At 34.0% G+C, this 20,634-nt stretch overlaps 1 non-coding gene across 1 annotated transcript; it reads right to left on the minus strand.

Moving 5' to 3' along the window:
* Positions 1 to 15,568: 15,568 nt before the first annotated feature.
* Positions 15,569 to 15,641, minus strand: TRNAA-UGC (transfer RNA alanine (anticodon UGC)). The gene has a single exon. It is a non-coding gene; the product is annotated as a tRNA-Ala (tRNA).
* Between the last annotated feature and the right edge of the window lie 4,993 nt (positions 15,642 to 20,634).

Consider the following 20,634-nt stretch of genomic DNA (forward strand, 5'->3'; position numbering starts at 1 on the left):
TTCATTTCAGGCTACATTGACCCTTCTATTAACCAGACGACAATTGCTTTAATTCCGAAGTTGAAGAACCCGAGTATGGCCTCGCATTTCAGACCCATAGCCCTTTGCAATACGGTTTATAAATTCATCACCAAATTGATTGCAAATCGGATTAGACCATACTTAGATGAATGTATTGCCTGGCCACAAAACGCCTTTGTCCCCAATAGACAGATTTTAGATAATATAATCATCACCAAAGAGTTAATGCACTCCATGAAGAAATGTACAGACACTGTGGGCACTTTCTCTTTAAAGATGGATATGGCGAAAGCGTATGACAGAGTCAATTGGGACTTCCTGTCTCAAGTCCTCAAAGCTACTGGTCTTGATGGACCGATTTTACAGCTGATCATGTCGTGCATCACAACTGCAAACTTCAATATTCAGGTCAATGGGCAAAGAGTTGGTAACTTCTCGGCCTCTAGGGGCCTCAGGCAGGGATGCCCCCTTTCTCCCTACCTGTTTATTCTATCCTCACAATCACTCTCTCTCTTATTTCATTACTATGAATTACAAGGTTTGTTTACAGGTTACAGAATTTCATCGGCCAGTCCAAGCATAACACATCTGCTTTTTGCGGACGACCTAATTGTCTTTGGTAAAGCTAATGATCATAATCTTAACACCATAGTACAACTCATGAATCAATATTCAGCTTTCTCGGGGCAAAAGGTAAACTTCTCTAAGTCGTCCCTTCTATTTAGCAAGAATGTGCCTCAGGAAGTCCAAGATCGATTTGTTCATCTATTAGAAGCTCCTGTGATGCTTGACCACGAGAAGTACCTGGGAGCATTAATTCTCAAAAAAGGAAACCGTATCCAGAGTTATACATGGCTTATTGACAAGTTCAATAATGCACTTTCAAATTGGAAAAACAAGTATATTACTCAAGCAGGTAAGACTACACTGATTAAATCTATATTATCAGCTTTTTGTACCTATCCTTGTAGTTTTCAGTTACTGCCAAAGAAAGTAATTGCAGACCTTGAAAAGGTCGAGAGAGATTTTTGGTGGAATCATTCTCAGCAGAGGACTAAAATGCACTTCATTAGATGGGATATACTAACCAGTCCCAAACACAAGGGTGGTCTAGGTATTAGATCAATTGAAGAAGTCAACCTCTCACTAATAGCAAAAATGACATGGAGGTTTGTGACAAACCCTAATTCGGTTTGGGTCAAAATTCTAAAGGCAAAGTATCTTAGAGAAGATGATTTTTGGAATGAAAACAATACAACCGGCTCTTCTCATTTTTGGCAAGCTATGGCCAAGACTAAAAATGTCATTAGAAACAATGTTCTATGGATAATTGGTGATGGTTCAAGTGTCAACATACGTTCTGATCCATGGATCCCTAACATTCAACATAATACTCCTACAATTATTGTCACTCTACCTTCAAACACCTTTTGGGTTTCGGATTTGATAGATACTCATCAAAATAGATGGAAAGAGGAACTAATTAAGCATCACTTTGATGAGGTAACAGCTACAGCTATTTTAAATATCCAATTACCCACATACAATCAGAGAGACAAACTTATCTGGTGTCCGGTTGATAGTGGAAAGTTTACAACAAAATCATTCTATACTCAAATAAAGAACTTACCCACAATTTCAGAACAGGCAGTAGTGTTCCCATGGAAGCTTTTTTGGAAACAGAAGGTAATGGAACCAAAGGTGCAGTTATTTATTTGGAAAATGGTGCATGATGGATTACCATCTTTAGCTAATATAGGAAAAAGAATCAATCATTTGGATCAAAGGTGCAAGATGTGTAACACAAATCAAACAGAGACTCAACATCACCTTTTTGGAGAATGTCCGACTTTCATTGACCTCGCAACAAGGGCTGGTATTACGCAGTACCTACAACTAGATCTAAATCCGATTACTATGCTGTCTAAACTACTACAAAACAAGGAAAATGAAGAAAATGATTGGCTTAAAGTAGTTTACCTGTTGTGGGAATGGTGGAAAATGAGGAATGAGTTTCATTTCCGGACTATAACCCCTGATCTCTCGAGATGTGTATGGAAATCGATGGATCAAGTCAGGTATATCACTGATCTTAACATTAATGCTAACTCAACCTCGAATGTGCAGGTTAATAGATGGATACCTCCTCCGACTGGAAAGATTAAAATTAACTTCGATGGATCGTACAGAGAACACCAAGCTTCATGTGCAGCTATTGCAAAAACTTCTACGGGAGAGGTGATTGGATCAAAGGCTAAAGTGATAATACCAAAATCTCCGATTTTCAGCGAGTTGGAGGGATTCAAGTGTGGACTGGAGCTGGCGACGGATTTAGGGTTGGAAGAGTTTATAATGGAGGGTGATGCTAGGGTTTTAATTGACGCAATCCTGACCGTTGATGAAGACATACCGTGGCGCTTGATTAGAGAAATTGAAGGGGCGCGTGTACTGATGGCTGAGAAACGCGTGGACTTGTCCTATTGCAATAGAATATTTAATAAGGATGCCCACTCTTTGGCTGCTTCCTTGTTAACCCCTGTTTGTTAATTTGTTTTCTCTTTTGGTCCGACTTTAACTTGTAACTGGTTTGGACGTTATTAATATATTGATTTGCTCTCAAAAAAAAAAATGTACCACATCTCTCTTTTCAGTACTATAGTACTACTAATGGTTTGAGGAGATGCTTTGGATGCTTAATTTCATTAAATTAGTAATTATATCTTCGAATATGGTTTTAATTACATCATGAGAATGCAAAACTGGAATACAATATGGTGACGAAGAGAGTACACTACCATAACATAAATATTTGTATTTTTAGCAGTCATACCAAGACTCTAAAACCGACAGCAAGACAATCACAGGTCATGATTCTTGTCACATAATATAATCAAGCAAAATCGAAGAAGACTGTTATAACATAGATAGTGGGATTTTTATAGGCCATACCAAGACCCTAAGACTCACAACAACACCATCAAAGGTCACGATTTTTGTCACCGTAACATAATACTCAGACCAAAAGCTGAAGACTGCTATAAATCAAATACTTTAATTTTTGAAAGGCGATATGAAAACCAAACAAAGCCATAACAAGAGCATTACATGTCATGATTTTTGTCGTCATGACATGAATACTCTAGCAAAAAACTGAAGAATACTGTTGTCGCTATGTTCAAAAGTTGATTATTCAAAAAGGCATAATCAATTTGATATTGCAAAAACGAGAATGTAGAGGAGATAGATAATTGATAGAAGTTTGTGGAGAGGAAAGTAAGGGATATTCCCTTTCATGAATGAAAGAGTATTTGGCGAATGGATATTGGTCAACCTTCACCAGTCAAGAAGTCAACCGATTGACTTGGATTACATATGCTGAAACCCGAAATATGCACAAGTGAGACTTTAACAAAATCAACAAATATGTGGATCCGAAAGAGCTCTGCCACCTGAGCCCCAAACGATAGGTTGACACGAATCTCCTAATCACCTAGATCTCTGTCATGACTTAAAGCCCAACAAAAGGTGGATTCAAGTCTGCTCTGCAATCTGAGTCCGGGAAGGTAGGTTTAAAGAAGTATGCTCGACATATTGAGCTCTACTCTGTCTAACAGAAACGAAATTTAAGCGGAAGGGCAGAAAGCGCTGAATATTTGCTTGCCATCTCCAGAGATCCGATCATATCGACTACCAGAAAGGTTCTATTTACTGTTTTTGTTTTTAATACAGAGTGACGCCTATCATACCACTTTTTTTTTTGTTATCCATTTAATATTCTGCAAAAATTGTAAAGTATAGGTTTATAACAATCAATTTTTCTTATAATCGTATTTTGAGTAAGGGACAAGACATTTCTAATCGCTTTTGGACTACTATAACAATTTTGATAATTATATATTTTTCAGATAATTTTACCATCATATTTTAGTATCTCCTTTTGATCAAGACAAAGCTGTACGAGTAATGTTTTATAGGCAATGCACATACTGTTGCCATGGTTTTTACACATTTGCATAGATTTACAACCAAGACCAACATAAAATTGGATGGATGAAATTTGGACATCCCTTTAACCCGACTGAATAATTACCCCAACCAAATGGGGTAGGGCCAAGTCCAGAAGCGATTCTCATCAGCACATATTGGGCGAATCCATCACTAATCAGTACCTCCACTGCTGAAGTTCTAGGAGCCTGTACAACACAAGTAGAAAAACAGTCTATTTTCATTCACAAGCTGCAAGGGGTCCAAATGGGCATGCGAATGACACGACAGAGAGGGATGACACACATTGAAATCAGACTAGATTCGATGAATATAAAAGACCTACTTACTAAACCAAACCAGAAAGTTACGTGGAAAGCGCGAAGATTATGGAGTAGAGTCAAGAGGTTTGCGCGACCAATTTGCGAGCATAAAGATCAATTACATATTTCGAGAGTCCAATCAGGTAGCAGAGTTCTTATCAAACATGAAAATGGGTATTGGGAAACTTTTCTGAGCAACAACCAACTACCACCAGAGTTAGTTAATATTATTAATTCAGACACAATTTCAACAAAAAAAAAAAAAATTCAGACACAAGGGGAACTGTAAGGATGAGGAAAGAATGGGGTTAATATGAGTTGTTTTTCCTTTTGTTGGTTTTATCTTGTATTTCCTTTGTAACGGTTTCGACCCTTTAATCCGCTTATCAATTTCAAAAAATAAAACGTAAAATTGGATCGTCCAACTAATCATGTATTTCTTTTGCCCCTTTTGAAAATTGTGGAGGGCATACCAGCAAAGTAACGACATAAAACACAATGTATATAATAAAACAGAAGGGAAAAATGCTGACCGAGACAAATATCAGTTTTTAATAAAGGATATTGATAGAAATCCTTCTCAGAATTTAAAATATAGTCCTTAGAAATAAAATATCCTATCTAAAAAAAATAAATAGGATACTAACACCCGTATAGAAAAAAATAAAATATAGACGTATTGGCTTAGAATTTCGTCAAATTTGATTGATACAACTGTTCATGCTCTAGGACACAGGATATATAATAAACAGGTTTGAAAATAAATGGGGGTGAATTTATAATAAACGGGTTTGATACTCTACTTTAATTACCCCAATTTTGACTAATTAGTAATGACAAATGCTAAATGAAGCTGCATAATTGCTTCAAAAAGCTATTTGCTAGACACAATTGAATGGAGCTATCTGGAGAACGTTATGAATCTGATGGGGTTTTCAAGCACTTGGATCAATCTCATTCAAACTTGTATCTCTACTAGCTCTATGGCGGTTCTCATCAATGGGCGTCCGGGCAGTACTTTCAATGTGAGCAGGGGTATTAGGCAGGGTGATCCTCTCTCCCCATTTCTGTTTGCCATAGCCATGGAAGGTCTTAGTCGTCTTCTAGAGAAAAATCAAAATGCTTCCTCTTTCATTGGCTTTCCCATTCCTCACGCGAACTTCTCGATCAAACATCTCCTTTTTGCGGATGACTGCATCATTTTCGGGCAAAACTCTCTTGAGAATATTTTCAATCTTAAACAAATTCTTAAGGAGTTCAGCGAAGCATCAGGTCAGATGATTAACTATGCTAAATCGAATATCTTTTTCTCTAAAAATTCGCACCCTAAGTTCAAACGTATGATTATCAGAGAACTTAAGGTTCATCAATCGTCGTCTGGGGACAAATACCTGGGCACTAAACTTTTTATAGATCGTAACAAGAAACAAGCTTTTAACTCCCTCATCACCCAAATCAAAAATAAACTTGCCAAATGGCAAACTCATCTCCTCTCGCAAGCTGGCCGCTCGGTAGTTCTCTCAACTATCGCAGCGGCTGTTCCCCGATACCAAATGCAGTGCTTTGCTCTTCCTAAAGGCATTAGTAACGGCATTGAGTCTATTCAAAGGACTTTTTGGTGGGGAAAATCCAAAACTTTCCATACTATCAACTGGAATTCTATTTGCAAACCTCGCAAACATGGAGGGCTTGGTCTTCGCCTACCTCAACTCGACAATCAAGCTTTTTTGCACAAACTTAACTGGCGTATTATCAACAACCCGAATGCTATTTGGGTACAAGTGCTTAAAGGGAAGTATTTTCATAACTCTCATAAACCCAAGCCTCCCAAAAATCACCATTCTTGGCCGTGGAAATCAATATCGAAATACTATCATCAAAGTGAGAGTCTTATTTTTTGGAACATTAACAAAGGAGAGCAAATCAATATTTGGACTGACTATTGGATACCTAATCATCCTCCACCATTTCCGAATGATAGAGGTTGTACTTTTGTTCGGGTTTCTCAACTTATTACGAATGGTAAGTGGAATTTAAATGTCATAAATACGTATTTTAATAATGATATTTGCAGTGCTATTCTCAGCATCAATCTTAACCCTAACGAGGAGGATAAAGCCATTTGGACATTGACAAAATCAGGTAATTTCTCTCTTAAATCCATGTACAATTTTTTACGTAATAATACACTTTATAATACTCAAGACCAGATGGACTGGTTCTTTATATGGAATATGAACACTATTCCCAGGATTAAACTATTTCTTTGGAAATGTTGTACGAACAGCTTACCAGTAAAAGCAAAGATTGGCAAGTTTATTGGTAATAATTACTCCTGTGTTAACTGTAATGAGGAGGAGACTATTGATCATGTTATGCTGCATTGCCCTTTTGCGAAAGCAATTTGGTTTCATTTCCAAGTTAGAACGGATCATATCACTACCACTATTCAATGGATTCAACAATGGAAACCTCTAGAGGAAGAAACTATTAATCTATATGCTAAAATTCTATGGTTTCTATGGAAAGCCAGATGTGAGAACTGCTTCACGACGAATAAACAAAATCTATTACAAATGATAGAAAGGATAAACAACACCACAACTACTCCACTCAGAACGGAGTCTAGCATTACCACTAAATGTAAGGAAAAAATGATTATTCAAACATGGAGACCTCCATCGACACCATATATTAAAATCAATGTAGATGCCTCTTTTGTTAATTTAAATGAACAGGCTGGAATCGGTTACATTATGCGAGATGCAGATGCCAACTTTATAATAGCGGTAGCAGATACTATACGAGGGCAACATGCAAAAGAATGTGAAAGCTTAGCGATATTAACTGGTCTCCTATGTGCGATGCAACTTCAATTATCTTATGTGCATTTAGAAAGTGATAATCAGGCAATAATCCAAGCTCTCAATGGCAATGGAGGAAGTCTTCAATGGCAATCTCAAAGTATCATCCGACAGATTAAAGACATCAAGGACAAATTTACAGGAATTATATTCTCACATGTGTCTAGGAATTGTAATACTTATGCAGATGCTTTAGCTAAATGGGGTCGAACTCACGGTCATAAGAAAACTTGGAATGATGTCGCATCTTTTTTTTCTGAATTTTAGTTGGTTTGTAATAGACGCTTTTGTTTAATGGTATTTCTCTTCATCAAAAAAAAAACACTAAAAATTGATTTATTGGTTTTATCTAGCAAATAATTTTTTGCACCTTAAATTGCTAAATACAACTATGTTTTAACTTCCCAAAATTATTTACTAGACACAACTTTTTTTTTAATTAAATTATTAAATAAAAATAAAATTGGTTGTATTAGTGTTATCTAGCAAATATTATATTGAGGTTCTAAAAAAAACATTGCTACAATTTAGACCCGATAAACAAAAACTACTAGGATTATAGAAGATACTTTGTGATTTTATGTATGATTTTATATATTGCCCTTGGACTTGATAAACCAGACTTCTAATCTATAAATACCCGTTTGATTTAATTTAATGAAATATACACTATTAACTTTTAAACCAAGCTTGACTAAGTCATAATAGTTAGGATTATAAAAGATACTTGTGATTTTATGTATATCCATTGGACTTGGTAAACCAAACTTCTAATCTTTAAAAACCCATTTGATTTAATGGAATATACACTATTAAGGTTTAAACCAAGCTTGACTAAGTCATAGTAGTTAGGATTATATTTGATTTTCTTGTAGTGTTGGTTTAGCAATTTAAGACAATATTCGATTAATTTTATTTAGTTATTTTGTCTAATAATTTTTCTAGAGTTGTGTATAGAATGGAAGAGAAATTCAGTTATACTTGATTTTTACTGTTGGTGTTGGTTAGCAATTTAAGACACTATTTTAATTAGTTTTGTTTAGTTATTTTTGTCCAATAGTTGTCTTTAGTAAAATTGAAGTTGCATATAGTAGCATCCTTAGTAATAAACGGGTTTGATAACTCATACTTTAGTTGCCCTCATTTTGAGTAAGGCCGCGGCTTTGGGAATAAAGAAAATTCTCCAGGGAATAAAGACTTAGTCAATTTTCATTGACCTAGGGGTATATTAATTTTTTGATCCAAAAAATTACCAACTTATCTCTTGCTCCCTAATCTTCATCTTCCTCTTTTTTTTCTCATTCTTTATCTATGTTCTTCAACTCAGATTAACATGAATGGAAGATGAAGATGAATGATTTTCTTTTTTTGCCCAAAATTTTACTTTCTTCAAATCAGATTAGGGGAATAAAGATCTGCTGCCCTGCTGCAATGGAAGACGAAGGGGAAAGCCCCTTCATCCTCCATGAATGGAAGACGAAGGGGCTTTCCCCTTCGTTATGGCTGGAGCAGGGCAGCAGATTTGCTGCCCTGCGGCTTCATAACTAGGGTGAAACCCTTCATCTCCCATTAATGAAAGAGATGAAGGGTTTCCCATCATCTTCTTCAACTCAGATTTTTCCGAGTTGATAGTCTTTAGAGAAAGAAAGAAAGAGAAAAAAGAAGAGGGAAAGAGAGAGAGAGAGAAAAGAGGTGAGAGGAAGATGAAAATTAGGGAGCAAGAGATAAGTTCATAATTTTTTGGATCAAAAAATTAGTATGCCCCCTAAGTTAATGAAAATTGACTAAGTCTTTATTCCCTGGAGAATTTTTTTTATTCCCTAAAGCCGCGACCTTTGACTAATTAGCCTAGCCTATCAAAACATAACCAAAATTGAAATTGACAAGAACTAATGGAATCAGATTCCTTTAGTAGAGTTCAAAGGGTCGTGATATTTTATTTCTTTCTTTTTAACTTCCACCATAACAAATTTCACAAAATTATTTTTTACAGTATATTAGAAAATGGTCCAAAATGCAACTCTGTGATAGGATATACATCTTAGTGAGAGAAACAATAAGTTGTAGGTACTTTTTGTCTTTTCCAGATAAAAAAACTGTGGAAGTGACAACCAGTTTTATTTAACCCATAAATCAACTTTATCTCTTTTTTCTTTCTTTCTCCAAAGTATGGTGTCCATTCATCTCCCTCTCTCTCCAGCGTGTCTCTCTCCCAATTCTCTCAATGTTCTTCCCCCATTCTTTTTTTATCTCTCTAAAAATGACGAATATATAATTAGATGGCCGCGACTCTAGGGAATAAAGAAAATTCTCCGGAGAATAAATTCTCGAGGGAATCCAGATTTTTTTGAAAGTTCTCCGGGGAATAAATTTTTATGGGGATTACAAAATACATTTTTTTGAAAGTTCTCCTCCATCTCATCTGTTCTCTCTGCCACTTCATCTTCTCGCCACCTCATCATCTTCTCCGGCGAAGGTTGCCGGTCGGCGATTTTCAAACATAAAAAAAAAAAAAAAATTCTCTCTCCTCTCTCTCTAAATTTAAAAAAAAAAAAATAATAATAATTTGGAGAGAGAGACAGGAGAGAGTAAAAAAAGTTTTTTATTTTTTTTTATGTTTGAAGGTCGCCGGCCGGAAAATTGGCCGGTCATCGACCTTGCCGGAGAAGATGATGAGATGGCATGAAGATGAGATGGTAGAGAGAGGTGATGAGATGGAGGAGCCTTCTAAAATTTGTTTTATTTTGAACTCCCAAAATTAGAAGCTCCTTAGCAATAAAAAGAAACATAAAAGTCAATCTTATTTGACTAATTTTAATAAAAGTCTTTATTCCCCGGAGAATTTTCTTTATTCTCCAAAACCACGGCCTATTATATTAATGGTAAAAAAATTGTTTAGTTCTTTTTCTTCTAATTCTATTTATCTCCCGTGAATGAAACTACCAAAGAATTTAATGGTGAAGAAATCTGATGATTTTTTAAGTAGTGAAGGGAACAAATTTGTTTTTTTTTTTTAACATGATGAAGGAATCATGTCTAGTGAAAAAAAAATCCCATATCAGTCTATTGAATATTCGAAAAAAATCTGAAATTTTATAAAAGATTTGAATAATTGAAGATTCATACAAGAGCTTAAAGATTCAAACAAGATATGAAATTACATTCCTTAAAAACTGATGAGAGAATTGAGAAAATGTTCAGTACATACGAAATCATTTTATACAATATAGAAAAAATTCACAAAGCAAAAAAATGCATAATAAAAACTTTAGAGTATGTACGGTGTACATTTGTAAATGTCCTCTATATTTCCATATGTCCTATTTGTTTGGGAGTTTCTTTTTTAGAATTTCCTTTTACATTTGATTATGTCAAGTATAATAAATTTTTTTCCATAGAATACAAAAGTTGTACCGTACAAAATAATTTGAAAAATTAGAATATGTACATTACATTCGTCAATGTCCTAAACTTTTACATAGATGTTTGTACAGTTTGAGGAATAAAAAACATTTATGTAGAGGAAGTATGAATTAGAAAGATAAAAAGAAATGTAAATAATAATTGAGATACAAGAGAAATAAAAATTAGAGAGGGTAATTAGAAATTGGAAAGATAAAGTATAAGTTAATGAGAGAAGGTACACGACACCCACCTGGGGCGCACCAATGCTTGCTTGCTCTAGGGGCACCCCTAGAGCACACTGGTGCCTGTTCAAGGCACACCGAGCTGCTCTGCTGCTCGGAGCGGCACAGCGGGTGGCCCAGCATATCCTATTTGTGCAACCCTGTCCGACTGGTTGATTTTATACAAATATTTTTCCTTGACATTTTTTACATTAACTGGCCCAGCTCGGCCTATACTAATTTCGCTGGAACAATAATTGGGAACTTCGGCCTATACTAATTCTTAATCATATATATCTATATAATAAAACAGAAGGGAAAACGATGACGGGGACAAACATCCTTTATTAAAACATCCTTTTTTGATAAAGGATACTGTCTAGAAGCCCTTCTCAAATTTAAAATATAGTCCTTCGTAGAAATAAAGTTACATATTTAAAAAACAATAATCCTTTCTTTCTTAGAAATAAAAATTCTAATTTAAGAAAAAAAATTAAAATCTCTCTCTCAATAAAATAATAACTAACTTAAGAGAAAATAAACAAAAAAAATAATAGAAAAACATAATAACTAATAAAAATCTCTCTTTCTCAATAAAATAATAACTAATTAAAATCTCTATCTCAAGTGTCCGTGCCCTAGGGCACGGGATATACCCTATTATATATATATATATATATTCATGCACAAACATACTCTCTGGCTGTATACATCTTATTCATTCAATCAATCATTTAGACTTATAATCCAAGTTAGAAAATTACTAGAATCTTCTACAACACAAAGTTCACCTAAAAAAGAAGTTAAGTAGGATCATTAATCAGTTCGTTATCAATTTAATCCCGATCTTGATTTATTGTATGTGAAAAGGATTTAACCGGTAGTTAAAAGGGATCTGGGAAACGACACATTTTAGAATGGAATAATGGATTGCTTGTAAAATCAATCAAGCCGTAAGTTTCAAACACAATATGAATAGTTCAAAATTTGACAAAATCATGGGAAAAGAATGAGAGCCCATCATGATTTCTTTGTTTTAAAGCAAATGGATGATGGAAAGATGAAGAAAGAGAAATTTTCTTCATTTTCATTTTGGTTTTATTTTTCTAAACATATTTAAATTCTAAACAAAGTTGTTCATTTTGGATTGGTAAATTCCTTGGGACACTGAGACTAGTGAGTTTGATTCAATGCAGTGATATATTCCAAAATTAATGCAGTTGTGGCTCTCAATGACAGGTCAAGGGTTTATATCTAACTAATGTTTAAATTCTTGGCAAACTTGTAACAGAAACTCCCAAAGAATTTAGTGTTTTAAAAGAAATTATAGTTTTTCTTCCGTTTGCTCCCTCTCCCAGCCTTGCGCCTGATGTAGAGCGACGCCTAAATTGAGCATATTTTATCTCTATTTGCTCCACGTTTTTTTAGGTGTCGCCACATCAGTCGAAAGATTGGAAGAGAGAGCAAATGTACAGAGAAAAAAAATTCTTGATATTTTTGAAGATCACAATGGATCAGTTTGATGAGAATGATTGCAAATGAAAATATACTCTTTTGAGCAGAGGCATAGCCATTAGTAGGCGGAATTGGTCAGTTTGATGAGAATGATTGCAAATGAATATACTCTTTTGAGCAGAGGCATAGCCATTAGTAGGCGGACCCGAGCTGCAACCTGGGATAAGTACTCGTTTTGTTGCCTACTCATGCAAATGTATAGGTAGGACGTTAGTAAATATCTCTTCAGGTCAACCCTTCGATCGTGCTTCCTCCATCCGATCATTTTTCTCACACATTTTCGCCACTTTGATCCCAATTTATTAGATACTTTATAGGATTCTTCAATAAAAAGCCCAAAAAACGGGCTCAAATAGAAAAAAAATACTATCAGAAATTTTTTAAACAAAAAAACTCACTTGTTAAACAATTTTTTAACTGTTGACAACATATATGATGATGTTGTTAACAAGACAATCATATTTTCCCATAATTCTCCTTTTACTCTTCTATTTTACCTGACTTATTATAAACTGTTGACAACATATATAATTGTGACATTAACAAGACCGACTATGTTAACTGTTTTTACTGGGTTTGTCAAACAGTTGCCCCGACTTGTTATAAACTGTTGACAACATACATACAATTATACCATGACTTGTTATAATATGTTGATAACATATATAATTATGTTGTTAACAACGTATATAATGCATTAGCCAAAATGTTATTTATCTGTTAATGGGTTTGTCGAATACAAAAGATAATATACATAACATTTTAGTTTTTGCAAAAGATAAGTCTAAATATTTCTGTCAAAAGCAAAATAAAAAATGCGAAAACCATTGCTTTCTCCGCAAGTCAAATCAATAAATGCTTTAGCCCAAAATGTTTGTCAAATAAAAAAAAACAAAATGGAAGACATTTTGCAAAATCTTTTTTGAGCAAACACGAATTTGTTAAAAAATTTACAAATTTATTAAGAACAAACTAAGATTTGTTTAGAAATTTTCAAAAATGTTTTCACGTTTATTTGGTCAGGAATTGTAGCAGGGACGAATTCGACAACAAATTTCATTTTAGAGGCAAAGTTGTACTTTTACGAAATGGTATCGTATTATCCCCAAGAATTTTGGATTTTTAATTTATCCTCCCTATTTTATATGGGTTTTCAGGCCCCCTAAGATGACTCTAGGAGTCTTTATATGACTTTTAGGTCTCAAGATGTAGTGATTGACAGTTATAGTGCTCATCCAAATTCATGATGTAGTGCATACTATGTTCATGATGTATCAATGCCATTGAGATGTAATGGCTCTTCCAGTCCAATCTTAAAAAAGAAAAAGATACTTTATTACTTTTGATTTTTTTTAAATTGGTCATATTAATTGATTATTTATTTATTTTTTCTAACATTTTTCATTCTAATAAATAAAGTAAATTCCTCAACCATATTAATCAATCGGTTATTTCCCAAGTAGCCCCTAACTTTGTGACCAGCTTCCTGCCTAGTCCCTAACTTTATAGAAAATTCTCAGGTGACTCTTTTTTTCAGTTACCGTTAGAACACCGTTAACCAGTCATCAACTCTCTCTCCTACATCTCATCACCCCTCTCTCCTACATCTCATCACCTCTCTCGTCCACCTCATCTTCTCGCCACCTCATCGTCTTCTCCGTCGAAGGTCCCTGACCGGTCAATTTTACGGCCGGCAACCTTCAAACATTAAAAAAAAAATATTTTTTTTTCACCTCTCTCCTTTCTCTATCTAGATCTGGTTCACCATGAACCAGATCTAGAGAGAGAGAGGAGAGAGAAAATAAATAAATAAATTTTAATATGAATGTCGTCGGACGAAAAATTGACCGGCCGACGACCTTTGTCGGAGAAGACGATGAGGTGGCGAGAAGATGAGGTGGCAGAGAGAGGTGGTGAGATGTAGGAGAGAGAGGTGATGAGATGTAGGAGAGAGAGTTGATGACTGATTAACGGTGTTCTAACGATAACTGAAAAAAAGAGTCACCTGAGAATTTTTGATAAAGTTGGAGGATAGGCAGGAAGCTGGTCACAAAGTTACGGGCTATTTGAAATAACCTTAATCAATTTCTTAAAAACACCCAATTAGATTTGGACCCAATAGTAGAGTTATTGAATAGTGTGAAAAAGATTTGCTTTTGAAATCATATGTTTTCTATTTTACACATTTGAAATCATATGTTTTCTATTTTACACAAAATAATCTTTTGATTTTATATACAAATTATTTTTTAGTTACGCGACGATATTTATCATCCTGCCTCTCCCTAAATTCCCGTCTACGCCACAGCTTTTGAGAAAAAAGAACTTTTTTTTTTTTTTTTTGAAGTGAGAAAAAAGAATTTCTCAAAAGAATTACTACGTACTATTGTACTGCATGGATATATATTCATGTAATTACTTTGTAGTGAAGATATATAAGCAAAAATGAAGTAAAAGGAAAGAAATAAGTGGAGTGCATGTACATAATGTTCAACAACTTCCACCTGTTTTAACCAGTTTCTTTTCCTTTTTTATTTTAGATCTGCTTTTAGACTTTAAGTTTTGCTTCAATACACATTTTTAATTAGGTTTGGGCATTCTGCAATGGTTGTTGCTTCATTCTTTATCTTTTTCATGCGGCACATGATAAATCAATCATTTTGACATTTTTGAATGATTTCAAGACTTGTTTAAGTCAACACTTGGTTATTTAAGTGGTTGATAAGTGTTGACACAAACTTTAAATCTTAGAGATCCCAGATTCGATTTCCACAAGATGTGGAATCCATGATTATTTTCGAGGTTATTATAAGTATAAATAATGTAATAAGTTTGTCGGGTTTTAATTAGGTCTCTTTCAAGTTTTTGGGTTTTAGGCCTCTTTTATCATAAATTTCGCTTCGGTGGTTATCGTGTTTATCCCATCTTCATGATGTATCAACGTGCCTTGTAACGCCTACGTAGATCGTAGTCAATTTCTCAAAAGAAAAAAAGAAAAATCAAGAGAAAAAGACTTGTTTAAAGACCTATTGCCACTCTATCACTATCACCATTATCCACAAGTGGCCATTATATCATAGTTGGCCAGCCCCTGGAGACGGCGGAGATTTCTTGTACCAAGGAGTTCAGAATTGCCCTTTATTAACCCTAAAGAAGCCCAGTTTTGGTGGCGCCTATTATTTTCCTCGACTTGAGTCCTTTTTGATCTGAGAATATTCTAAAAGGAAACAAAAATTGGAGATGCGGGGGATCGAACCCCGTGCCTCTCGCATGCAAAGCGAGCGCTCTACCATTTGAGCTACATCCCCATTTGGTACTTGTAGAAATATTTATACATAAATTATATTTGAACACCAACCCACAATGAAATAAAAACAGAATACAACACAAAGGTTAGTTCTCCCTATCTAGGGTGCAATTTGATTTTAAGAATATCACGACCCAAAAAATATAAACTAAACTAAATAAGAAGAACTAACATGAAGCAAAACAAATACATACGCGAAGAAACATCAAGTGTAAGAAGAAAACGCAAAGGAAATAGAAATAATGAAAATGCGAGAACAAAATATCAACATCACAGCATAGATCCAAGGATCTTATTTGGGAAATTTCATATAGGCTAAACATTTCTAGCTGCTACACTCACATCTTCTTTGACTTGAACAAAAACCACCTTAGATGTGATTGTATATAACAAAAATGATGAGTTCATATAAAATTTCCCATCTTATTTTATCACTGGAGTTTGGTCCAAGAGGGAAGTGTTTAAAGGCGCTCTCAATTTTATTAAAGCCACAAGTATCAAGGATATCACTTTTTTGTTTCTTTTCCTAATTTCTGTCTGCTACACTCAAAACCAATAAGCGATTCACCTATGAAGTGGAGAGCCGGTGGAGGGTGAGGTCGATGTTTTGGAAAAATAAGAAAAAGTTTTGGAGAAAAAAGTTTTGCGGTAAACAAATTATTTTTGTTTCTTCCAAACGTTACCCACTTTTAATGTTTTTATGTTATCTTCTTCCATCTTCTTTTCCACCACCATCAACTCTGACGACCATTAATACCGGCGAAAATAACTCTGACGATCGTCTCTCTCTCTCTCTTCATTTCTTTCTCTTTTCTCTTCTCTCTCCGTCTCTCCTCTCTCTTTCCCTTTCTTATATGATTCCGGAGAAGGGGAGGTCCCTTCGCCAGAACCCTCATCTGGTAGAACCACACTGTTTCACCTGGATCTAGAGTCCAGATCCAAGTAACCTTCGTCTGTTTTCCAACGACTTGAAGGGAGAGGAAAAGAGGAGAGAAAGAAGAGAGAGAGAAAAGAGGCATGTCGGCGATTTGAAGGGTGTGTTTGAAAAATAATTTTTGGATTTTCCATCTTCTTTCCAGAAACAATTTTCGTTTCACCAAAAACAGACCTATAAATATATATATACCCCAAATGAAGGAGTAGACTGATTTTGTTCCATAAGACTGTTCTCTTCTTTAGTGAACACATGTGTTTATAGACCAATTATTGATGCTCCCACTTTCCTTTCATGTCAAATTTGTGTGTTTGGAGCTTAAAATGGAGTACATGTTATGAAACTAGTTCATGAACTCACCGACTTCGAATGGGCTCGTTCACGTACATAACAGATTTACTTTAAAGTCACAATTTGCCGATTTTGTACTATTTCATTAAACTTGCTAAAAAATTTGGATTTTAGTTAAAAAAAGATCAGTCAATTTTTTTTAGTTTTCAACTCCCTGAATATTTTTTAATTTGCAACACCTTGCGACATACAACTTTGCAATAGCTGTAGAGCGCCTTGAGACAGTTTTGCAACACTTTTGTGAAAAATATTGAATTTTTAATCAAATAAAAATACAAATATTTGGATTTTAACAAAAAAAAAAAAAGATTTTAACTTGTCTTTTCAACTAAAAATATTTAAAAATTGGAAAAGACCCAATTTCCTGATTTTATTAAGACTTTTTATTCATCAAGTGGCACTAAAAATTTAATTGAAGTGTGAGAAGGAGAACAGAGAAGCTCGTGCCATTAGTAAAGAAATAAATCTCTCCTAAAATATTATATTCTAAAGAAATCTCCTGTTCTACCTATATAAAAGAGTATGAACTGTATTTTCTTTTAGTTGGAAGAGTATGAACTGTATTTATGTGATGATAATTAACCAATATTACACTATAACATTACAAAAATATGAAATTGAAAACTCATCTTATTTGATCAAGGCGAGTGGTAGCTATTTCTTTAAGACAATCATGTCCCCGCAATGGTGTTAAAGATTTTACAAACATTTGTATCTCAAGATACAAGGATTGTTTCGTACATAAAGATGTACTATAATTATATACGCTCAAACGAATTTTCTAGTTACTATGTTCTTTCATAGATCACCCAACTTTTGACTTCAAAACTTCAACAAAAAGGTGTCCAAAAAATTTAGAAGAAAAAACAGACCAAATTGAGTATTTATAAAATCACTCTCAAGTATCCATTGGACCTAATTTCATTCAAATAAGAATATATTTATAAACAATGGCGGATCCCTGTAGGGTTTAGGGGGGTCTATACCCCCCTCAATTTATACGGTTTAATATACGACATGTAATAAAAAAAAATATGTATTATAATAGAATAAATACATTCAGGTTGCTCCTATTAACACAACTTGTCATTGGCTCAATGGATAAAGGGTCACTTAATGTCCTAAGTGGTTACGGGTTCAAGTCCGATAGTCTTGTTTTTGTGGTGGATTAATTTGAATTTTTAGGGTTTCTAAAATTGGTCGAATTTTTCAAGCCAATTTTAAAATTTTCTAACCTTAGAAAGACTAGTTTATAGATATATCCTAACTAATCTTCAATTCCAGAAAGACCATATCTTTAATCTATAAATTATTATCTTTTTTCTCTCAATACAGGAGTGTCCTCCAAGACTAAGAGATTCCAAAAACACCATATCTAAGTATATAAATTAGTCTATTTGCTTTTGACTTTGGCATTGGTGTTATCTGTCGCAACTACTATAGTTGGGAGATCATTTTCAACAATGAACATTATTAAAAGTCAACTGCACCATGGGATGAGGGATGAATGGTCGAGTGATAGACGTTTGTATACATTGATAATGATATATCTATGGAGATTGATAATGAGATAATTATGAAGAACTTCCAAGCAATGAAAACTCGTAGAGATCGATTATGAATGTACGGAATATTAAAGTATGTAACCTGTCTAAAATATTAAGGTTTGAATCTCTTAGTATCAATTATTTGTGGTTATTAATTTTGTGAATAAAATATTGTCAGTTGCTTAAATTCCTGTGATTGTAATTTTTAATAGAGATTTTTTAGACCTCTCAAAGTAAATTCTGGATACGCAACTGTTTATACGATAAATAATTTCCAATAATAGCGACTCAATGTTTAAAGGATGGATGAAATGAAAACATACAAACAAAGCAAGACAAAATGAAAACGTACAAACAAAGCAAGACGAACAAAAAGGTACCACATAAAGTGAAATGATAAAAATTAGAATAATTTTATTAGAATTTGTGGGGGCATACAAATACTTTTTTTGATTGAAATATTTGCAGGTGCTACTATTGACTCGTGAGTAAAGGTCCTTCCAAAAATCTCACTATTTGTTAACGTGAATTGGTTTTCTGGCTTATAGTCAAAACCTACTCATTTATAATAATGTTATTGCTATTATTATTATTATTATTATTATTATTATTATAAAATACAGTGACTTTCAACTGTTTTTTAATTCTATTCTCTTACTGTAAAATCTAAACACAGAAATCTTTTGCTACACATCAATTGCTAGCGCGAACTAGTTGTAGCTATTAAAAGACATTTGCCATGAAATTCCAATAATCGTAGCAAATGTCGACCAGTAGTTGCAATAGTTATGCGCAATTCATAACTCACTTTAAATAAAAATCATAGAGTTCTTTGATTTAAATGTACACATAATTTTTTTTGTAAATTTTGGGAAGTCTTCCTGTTACAGTTTAAGGTGCATAGGTAGTGCCCATCATTTGTTATGGCTTGACGATGGCTAATGGTCTAAAAGGGCGTATCCGATACTTGTCCTCTTACCTGACACTTTATACAGGTTATATATGTTCTTATGTTTCTTCACTATTTCTTTTATTAGGCTTTTCTCTTGTAGAACTAGTGAAGAAGGAGACTCTCATTTAGTTGAGTGGAATGAGAGTGAAGGAGCAAATAAAAGGTCATATTCAGGTTTTAGGAAGTGTTCCTTAGGTGAAGTGTAATTCGATGCAACAAAAAAACAATTACCGTGGTGTGTATGACCAGATCAAGTTCTTTTCTTGCTAATACTTTCGATTGAATGTTGATGACACTGTAATAAAATGTATACTACTTGCAACTATGCCCGAAGTTGAGGTTCAACAAGGAAGAAACATTGTTATCTTAATCCTTAGTTGATCAAATCTTAAATCTTTTTTCATTGTTTTGCACTCTTTTGTTTGAGTGTACACAAGTTATTATATGGTGGTGTTAACTTCAAATTCATATTTTTGTAATCACGTGGTAAATATATTTGGAGAGCAATGCAACATATGTTTGTCAAAGTATGTCTCGACAACTTCTTTTCAGCATCATTTAGAGTGTTTATTTTAGGTACAATATTTTGTTATTTCCGTGTTAGACTCTTACGATGGAAGGATTTTGGTGACGTATTAATGGATGATCAATATGATTTATTTTTATCTTTATGAGTTTGAATGTGTAGCTTAATTATTTAATAAACTATAGGCTACTGATTGAAGATATATTTATGTTTAGGAACATATTTGCTGCAAGCTTTGTACTACGTCTATATTGTAGTTGAAAAAATTGATATGGAGGTCTTCTTGCTACGCCCACATTGTAAATCAAACACAATTAAGATAGATTTTTTGTTATGCCTAAACTGTAATTGAAGAGAAAATTGATGAGGTACTCTGGTACGTAAATGACATAACAAAAAACATGAGTTACTATCATTTTGCTACGAATTTGTTGTAAGTAAAAAGTACCAACGGTAATATTTCTTAAAATAATTTCACCTATTGTTATGGGTTATGGTGTAACCAAAAGCTACACATTAGCCCTGAAATTTAAGGTCGTAACAAATAGTTCATAACACATATTATTTGTTACGGGACTTTCAACTACGGATAGCGGTCAATAACAAAAGCTTATTTACTACGGATTTTACATATTTGTACGGTTTGTGGCTGTAGCAGAATTTGTGTAGTGAAACTAAGAACAA

The sequence above is a fragment of the Eschscholzia californica genome, unplaced genomic scaffold (assembly GCF_041429995.1).
Source record: "Eschscholzia californica isolate CP2 unplaced genomic scaffold, dmEscCali1.0.p SCAF_5, whole genome shotgun sequence".
Lineage (NCBI taxonomy): Eukaryota > Viridiplantae > Streptophyta > Magnoliopsida > Ranunculales > Papaveraceae > Eschscholzia > Eschscholzia californica.